At 45.6% G+C, this 8,854-nt stretch overlaps 1 long non-coding RNA gene across 1 annotated transcript; it reads right to left on the reverse strand.

Annotated features, from left to right (window-relative positions):
• Nucleotides 1–761: 761 nt before the first annotated feature.
• On the reverse strand, nt 762–8,048 carry LOC115545330 (uncharacterized). The gene is made up of 4 exons (XR_003977074.1): nt 6,908–8,048; nt 3,608–4,265; nt 1,772–1,910; nt 762–989 (listed from the first exon to the last, which is right to left on the reverse strand). It is a non-coding gene; the product is annotated as an uncharacterized LOC115545330 (long non-coding RNA).
• Between the last annotated feature and the right edge of the window lie 806 nt (nt 8,049–8,854).

Here is an 8,854-nt window from a genome sequence, read left to right on the forward strand (position 1 = left end):
ATTGATTCGATCCTCTCTAGTCAACCGTCTCTGCCGAAACAGTTTGCCGCGTAGTGTGGAAGAGGACAAACGGTCACATGTCTCTAGATTCAACCAATGAGAAGGCGCAGCGAGCCAATGACGAATCGAAACCTAAACCGACGTGCCGCCGGGATAGTAGGACACTCAACCGTTGTACACTCAGGGAGTCCATCATCCTAAAATAAACACTTAAATTACTCTACACCAGCATTATACTTAGAGACAACACCCAAGAGTGTTTCTGGTACACCCCAAAAAATGTACTTAGTGCCTATTCAACACCAAAGTGTATAAAATCTACTCTGGTCATGAATACTCTGGGATTTTAACACTTTGCGATTTGCTGTGCACTGTAGTCCTTAACTGTGTGGTGAACACTGTAGTCCTTAACTCTGTGGTGAACACTGTAGTCCATAACTCTGTGGTGAATAGCCCATAACTCTGTGGTGAACACTGAATAGTCCTTAACTCTGTGGTGAACACTGAATAGTCCTTAACTCTGTGGTGAACACTTTAGTCCTTAACTCTGTGGTGAACACTGTAGTCCATAACTCTGTTGTGAACCATTCATAGTCCTTAACTCTGTGGTGAATAGTCCTTAACTATGTGGTGAACACTGAATAGTCCTTAACTCTGTGGTGAAGACTGAATAGTCCTTAACTCTATGAATACTGAATAGTCTTTAACTCTGCGTTGAACACTGAATAGTCTTTATACCCGTATGTAATAATGTTATGTGATGATTGTCGTAACAGATTTATTAGTAGTTGTTTTCTATCTGTGTCTCAAAGAGATCACCCTGTCGATCTCCTGCACAGGACAAACACTGACCCTTGTTCCTCGGGTTACGTTCACAGTGTTACAGGTTGTTACTGTACGTGATATTATTACAGGTGGTTAGTGTACGTGTAACACTGACACTAGTGTTGGTCACTGCAGATCCCACCAGGAAATGGCCGCTCTCATATCTTCAGAAGAAAGAGAAGACCATGAAGATAAATAATTAGCAGAGATAATCAACATTGGTGAATGTATTTTCCTCTGCGCCCGACGTCTGCAGTCTGGCGTTCATCAGTCAGTCGTGTTCTCCGTCTGAAAGGCCGCTGCCGCCTCGCATTCTCCTTCCGCTCCTTCAGACCCACAACGCGTTCCTTCAGATAAATGGTCCTGTTCTCTGGCCATCATTTTTCTCTCTGCAGCTCCATTATAATGCTATTAGAAGTGCTGCCTGCTCATTCCATGCTAAAATGAGTTTTAGAGAATAAAACCTTATCCTCCTCCAGGATTCGGGGCTATACACTTTTTATGGAGCATTTGCAATATAGATTTCTGCTGGATTTTCTTCTTTGTACTTCTTGCTTTGTGTTCATGTTTTATGAAGGCAGGAGGGAGTATAAGTACTCGTATGTTAAACTTCTGAATAAGCGCAGATCCCTCAGAAGTACAGAAGAGGAAATGGAAATATGCTGTAATTAGGTTTGTTAACTTAGAATCCTCTACTTTGGTCTCACTGTGTGCATATGCAATCCAGGGCCGGATAGGTTAGTAGTGTGGAGGTTGGATCTAGGTATAAACCTAGATGTAGGGTTATGTTCAAATGTGCGTTGGTGTTATATTAACACAGGGGACTTTTGTGACGTGCGATTCTAAATAACCTTTGGAGTTCTGTCCTAATCCGAATGAAACATCTCAGGAGTTTCTGAACACACACACTCTGACTTACATGCCCTTATTTAAGTAGAATATTTACCACAGCTTGTGTAGGTATGTCTCAATCCTCCCGATGTAAGAGCTCCTGTTGGTCTTCACTCTGGTTAGAGTCGGCCCTCTCTCCCCCTGACGTGTCGTCACCGTGAGGAGCAGCATGGAGCTCAGAGGCCCAGCGCTGCCTGAGAACATGAATATTTAACCTGCAGAGATCAACAACCCCGTCTGGTGTCTCCACAGAGGCAACTATATTTATAGCCTCGGTTAGCTATCTCCTTAAGGGTTAGCATTAGTCATCTCAATAAAGGTTAGCTAACGTGATGAGAGCGAGTTATCTCTGTAGAGTTAGAGTTAGTTGTCTCTGTAAGATCTGGGTTGGTTGTGTTAGTAATCTCAGTAGAGGTTATTTGCGTTAGTTATCTCGGTAGAGTCTGGGTTAGTTATGTTAGTTATCTCTGTAAGATCTGGGTTGGTTGTGTTAGTTATCTCGGTAGAGTCTGGGAATTTGTGTTAGGTAACTCGGTAGAGTCTGGGTTAGTTGTGTTAGTTTTCTCTGTAAGGTCTGGGTTGGTTGTCTGGATGAGGGTCAAAGGTCGGGAGCAGTGATGAGGAGGAGGTTCAGTGGGTGTGAGGAGAGGAGGAGAAAAGAGGATCACAAACTGGCTTCCTTGTGTTTCTATTCAGGCTCAGCCCTGCCAGGGAATTTGCTCGCGTAAAACAAACACATATCAGCCCACAACGAGAGGCGGGTCTCAGGGCAGCACACACCATCCATCTCTTATGACAAGCTAAAGCGCTAATTAGCTCTGCCACCGCTAGTGGCGCCGTGTATCTTAGCCCCCTGATCTGCTGGAGATGCGGGCCGCGTAGCGTTGTGTAGCCGCAAGATAACCTGCAGCTTCACCCCACCATCCATCAGCTCGCTGCCCAGACGGACGGACGGACGGACGCAGGACACAGGCCGGGGGAAAGAAGAGGAGGGAGACGGTAAAAGAGGAGGAGGAGGAGAGAGATTGAGGCTACGGAGAGGCAGGGCCTTAGGAGATGGGGAGACGTGATTGAGAGAGGGAGAGTGACCGAGAGAGAGAGAGTGACCGAGAGAGAGAGAGTGACCGAGAGAGAGAGAGAGAGAGAGAGAGAGAGAGAGAGAGAGAGAGAGAGAGAGAGAGAGAGAGAGAGAGAGAGAGAGAGAGAGAGAGAGAGATTTACGGTCTGTAGACGGACAGGCAGCGAGAGAGGAGCCAGCAGAATGAACAGAGAGGTAGACAGACGGACGGACAGCCGTACACACACACACACACACACACACACACACACACACACACACACACACACACACACACACACACACCACACACACACACACACACACACACACACACACACACAAACACACACCAAGCTTCTCAATGATTTGGTTGAGAAGATACCAAAACAGGAGAGGAATGATTAGAGGACGAGGAGGGAGGAGAAGAGGTAATGATGAGGAGCAAGGAGAGGAGACACCAGGAGGAGGAGAGATAACAAGGTGGGGCAAAAAGAGGAGACACAAGGAAGAGGAGGAGGAGAGATAATAAGAGGAGCAGGAAGAGGAGACACAAGGAGGAGGAGGAGGAGGAGGAGGAGGAGGAGGAGGAGGAGGAGGAGGGATAGTGAGGAGGAGCAGGAAGAGGAGACACAAGGAGGAGGAGGATGGCATGGAGGAGAGGACAGATAGGCGGAGACAGGGGAGACCAAGAAGTGAGGAGCAGTCCCCCCTGCTCCTCTCCAACACATTCATATCTTCATATCGCTCCATGAGAAATATTATGATTACAATCTGATTAACATTTAGATGACATTTAAAAGTAATTAATAACAAAATACTGATATTTCTTACCCTTTGGGATTCATGATCTAGTCTTCTATTCATCAATCCGTCCTTCTCTCCAGCTATTCTGCGAGCCGCAGGCAAACTCAGTATGAACTTTCTACCAGCGGACGACATTTGTTTTATTAGCAGCATAAGTTTTTTTCGAGTTCCGTTTGTGCTTTATTTGTTTTATTTTGTTCCCTCTCAGACACAGTCCATCAACCCATATATCTCCTTGGAGATTAGATACTAATCTTATCGCGGCTCTCCTCCAATTTTCAGGACGTATAACGTCTCCATGAAAAATTGTGTAACCATGGAAACACGTCCCGGTACAAAAGCTGCATTTCATAGCAGCCCGCGCCGTCTGTCTTCCTCTTGCCGCGGATTTTGCTCCTGACTGCGGTTCCAGCCGAGGTTCCAGCAGCTGCTTTAATTGGCCAGTTGGCGTGAAGAAGCTCAACGACAAAAAAAACGATTCCATTTATTGTGAACGCTCACGTCGATCCCGGCAGCGATCCCGGAGCGGAACCTGGAGAGTTCGGCTCCTGCAGCGGTCCTGCCTTCCACCCGGGACGGCGGGATGGGATTCCGGATCCTCTCTCCTGCAGCGTTTAGAGTTCTCCTGTTCTGTTATTGATTGGACGCTTTTATTTTCCTCTGCCTCTCTTTGGGCCCAAAGCATCTGCGAACAGAGTTCATGTAAAAGTCATTACTCCATTAGAACAAACAATCGGCTCGGGCCCTGGAAAAGTTTATTATTGGCGGCTCAATCATTAAAAGCGATAGGTAAATATCAGACTGGAGGGCCTGGGAGAGAGCTGGGGGAGGGGGGGGGGGGGGGGGGGGGGGGGGGGGGGGGAGGGGGGGGGGGGGGGGGGGGGGGGAGGATGGAGGGCTGGAGGCGCTCGACTTCCTTTCATGTTCAGAGAGGAGATCCTGGAAGCTTAAGGCGGCTAATACCTGCCTAGCTTGACACGCTATCACCTTAGCCTCCTTGGCCCAGCCGGAGGAAAGATAAACGAGCTGCAGGTCTGAAACCGGAGAGAGAGACCGAGAGAGAGAGAGAGAGAGAGAGAGAGAGAGAGAGAGAGAGAGAGAGAGAGTGACGGTCAACACAGAGGCAGAGAGAGAGAGAGAGAGAGAGAGAGAGAGAGAGAGAGAGAGAGAGAGAGAGAGAGAGAGAGAGAGAGAGAAAGAGAGAGAGAGAGAGAGAGAGAGAGAGAGAGAGAGAGAGCTCCTATTCACCGCAGTCATCCCTCATTTTTATTTATTTATTCCCTTTTCTTTGTGCTCTGATTTGTATTGTTGTGAGTTCACACACCGCTCCACGCAGGATACCAAGAGCGCAGCCTCCGTTCAACCCGGTCGTCATGGTAACCTCAACGCCCCCCCCCCCCCCCCCCCCCCCTCTTTTTATCCTTTGCTTTGATGGCTGATTCCCTCCCTCTCAAGTCACCATCCGCAGGACGCCAGGTGATTAATGGAGCTTCGCATGCCAGCAGCGAGAGAGACTGCAGGTATAATAGTTTACATCCCAGCTCTCTCAGTGTGATGTAAACGGCTTTCATGCCTGAAAAAACATCAATGATGAAGAAAAGTATTCCGTGGTGCTTCAGTGATAACACACAATGGTTAGGCCTAATCCATCATTTTAGAAAGAACCACAGGGGTCTAGAGAGCGAGATAGACACAGGCTTTGGCAGGATTATAATAGTTTACAGAAATGGTTTCCAAGCATCCAAGAAAGAAAACTACCAACATTGCCCGTCAATTTCTACTTAAGTATTTTGAGTTTTATTTTTCTACAAGTTAAATATTCATACTGATGGCTATGCCCCCCTTTAACTTTAGAGGCAGTAAAATACATCTTTTAAAAGACAATATTAAAAGATTGGACCTTTTAACCACCAAGTAGATTCACAGCTAAAAGGACATCTCTGGGCAGCACTACATTACCCAGACATCCATTCTTCAGGGTATTATGGCACATGAATCTTCTGGAGTTGATGGCGTGCCATAGCTGCTCTCATTGGTTCACTCTATGAACACGCCATTTTAGTTCATTACTGCCCGTCTTGTGGATTAATGAACCCACTCCAAACGCATTAAAACAGAAGCGTCTTACTTCTGGTGGGACTCATTAGGCACAAGATGGCTGCTGTCACTGAAGACCTCTGTCAGCTTCCAGCGCGGTGTAAACCGCTCCATGCCATCAACTGGGACCTTCTTACATTCATGCATAAAAAGCTCAACTCATTTCAACATCGTATCCCCAGCTGAAGAGAATCTAGAGTCCCCACTTTAGTTTGATATCACACCGTCTAGACTTCAGACCATAAGGCATTTGTTATAGCCTACTTCATGCACAACCTGACATCTTTTGTGGCTTATATCATTTTGACTCCACGCTTTGGTTGTCATCAGCCTCACTGGTAAAGTCACTTTGGAGAATGGCTGCTGTGTGACTCAATGTCATGCAATAAGATCAATGTTTAAACAACCCCGTATTCAGTGTTGCTGCATTCAGAGTCAAACCACTACATTCTACTTTGTGGTCGTTTTTGCCACAGAGCTTGGAGACTATGACAAAAGCTTAGTGACGCTCTCTCATACATACATACACATATATGTATATATTAGAGCTGTCAAGCGATTAAAATATTTAATCGTGATTAATCGCATTAATGTCATAGTTAACTCTAATTAATCGCGATTAATCGCAAATTATTTTTCTATGCTAAATATCCCTTGATTTTTTTGTCCCATAATTCTTCTCATTTTAATTCTCTTATCAACATGGTGAAGTGCATCGGCTTGCCTTGTGCAAATGATTTTTTATTGATAACAACATTGGCATATACACTGATCAAAACAGGACGATACAAAAAAAGAGCCTATAGTGCAATTAAACGACTGCTTTGAACAAATGTCATTTGAACATAGCAGTCAGGCTACTGCTTCTTTGTTTTGAGCCAAAGAAAAAAAAAAAAAAAAAGTTTTTTTTTTTTTTTTAATAAAATAATTGCGTTAATCGCGCGATAAAAATTTTAACGCCGTTAAATTTGGTTTGCGTTAACGCCGTTAATAACGCGTTTAACTGACAGCTCTAGTATATATATATACATATATATACATATATGTATACTGTATATTCACAATCACTAAGCCCTAGTTGCCCAACGCACATGTCTGGTCACTGTGACTCGTAACATGCCTTTTCAAAATGTGTTTTACATGCACTCTCCCTGTGTGCCTTCCCTGGCGGTTTCACCATAGCAAGCTGACCTAAGACACTGTCCAAGTGGTGGCTGAAGATATACTCACATACTCGTATTCTACTCATGTTCCTGACGTCCGTCTCTGTAGCTCCAGTCGTGCACCCGGCCCCGATCGCAGGCAGAAATGAGTCTGGAGCCGACCTCCAACACAGGAGAACTGACACCAAGCTGCTCACACTCTACCGTCTCCAAGTTGTCAGAGTGGGTGGGATCGCCCCAGGGCTTAAGATCAAGAGCTCCATTACAGAAATTGGAGGACCTATCTGGCCAGGCTATTTTTAACAATAATAAACCTGCAATTTGCCAGTGAGCCGATATTAAATCAAATGGGTGCGTTAGGGAGCAGTAAGGCAGAACACAGTAAGAGTCAGACCGCCCGTGTAATCACCTAATTGACTCTCTCGAATAGCAGCCTTTACAGCATGCAAGGGGGTCCCTGGCCCCCGCATTTCATCTACTCATAAATACTCCAGGAGTAGGAGTATTAACGTGAAACCACGCCGTGAGAGGGGTGTATAATCACCCTTCAAATCATTCTACTCCTAATTAAGACTCTTTTTCTCCTCGTCTGAAACAACGATGACTTTGAGATCAAGGTGGGTAGAAGTTGGAAAGACAGAAGTTACGTGGTGGTCCAGCTGTAAGCTCTGAGCTCCTGGGTCTCCTCCTCTGCCTTCTCCAATCCTTTAATGAGGTTGAAGGTTTCCTCCTGTGTACTGTCTGTTTACTGTATTATACAGAATGCTGCACAGTCTTGCCCGGACCTCTCTTGTTAACCAACCTCGTGAATAAAGGTTAAGATAAGGTTAAGGTTAAGGTTAAGGTAAGGTTATGGTAGAGCCCCTCCCAGCTAGTAGACCGAAGACATCAGAACCAATACAGCTCAATAACTGCCCAATTCTGGCCAACTGGCCGTGCTACTGTGATGCTAACCAGCGTAGCTATCTCAAGTGGGAGCCGTGAGTGGGAGGGAGCGGCGATGAGAGTGTAAAAGAAGAGAGAGCCACGAGCTGGCCAGCATGTTTTATATGTGGGACACAGTAGATATATCGGTTATGGGATGGGATTTTATAGATAACAGTATTTAAAGCACCATCGATCAGAACAGACGATTTTAAAAATGCTCCTTATTGCAAGTATAATAAAAATGTATTTAATCAAAAGGGGAGAAGGCAGAAGCAGAGCCGAGGCTTATGGGCTTGACTGCTGTGAGACGACTCCTCCACCTCTCCATGACCCGCTCCACCAGGGTGGGGGCGCAGTAGGGTGGAGCCATCCCTCAAAGTGACGGGGGTCTGATCTGAGTGACAGACGGTAAACAGTCGTATTTACGGAAATAGCATGACATGCAATTAGTCGAGGCGTAAGCATGCAGCGCATGGCGGTCTTATCATCCCACTCTCTAGTGTCAGGGAGGGGTCGTGATTAGCGCTGGGATAACGCTGGGTGTTGTAAACAATGTCTCTCACGATGATAACCCCTGAACCCATTAGAGGCGCCGTTAAGAGCCCGGTGCGGATTCCCAGAAATTAAAAACAATACGGTGGATTAGCCATAATGGGATCGCAGTGTCACAAACTGACTTATGTTTCATAGTTTTGCTCGCTTTGCCACTCGGGCTGGAAGTTCTGACCTTTCAAAAGGTTTTTTTAATTCTATCCTTCAGAACAGTGGGGCCTGGTGATAAAGTCCTCAACGGAATACTTTAATCATACAGACCACAGGATTCATAACTTGCAAAGACGTTTTCACCCCGGGCGGTCTCTGGTTAATGACCCTGTCTGACCTTCACTCGCTTATCAATTTTTTATCAGCCAAATTCAATTATCTGAAAATGCCGGGTAGTAACACCTCAATTTCAGACTTCAGTGCTTGGACCTCATATCTTGGGTCGATATCTTATTAAAATATATGTATTAGAGGAGATTATATTTAAAACTATGTAAAACGGGAGAGGAGTTTCACTAGAGCGAATGGTTAATATCTACAATCT

This window comes from Gadus morhua, chromosome 6, assembly GCF_902167405.1.
Source record: "Gadus morhua chromosome 6, gadMor3.0, whole genome shotgun sequence".
In the NCBI taxonomy this organism is placed as follows: Eukaryota; Metazoa; Chordata; class Actinopteri; order Gadiformes; family Gadidae; genus Gadus; species Gadus morhua.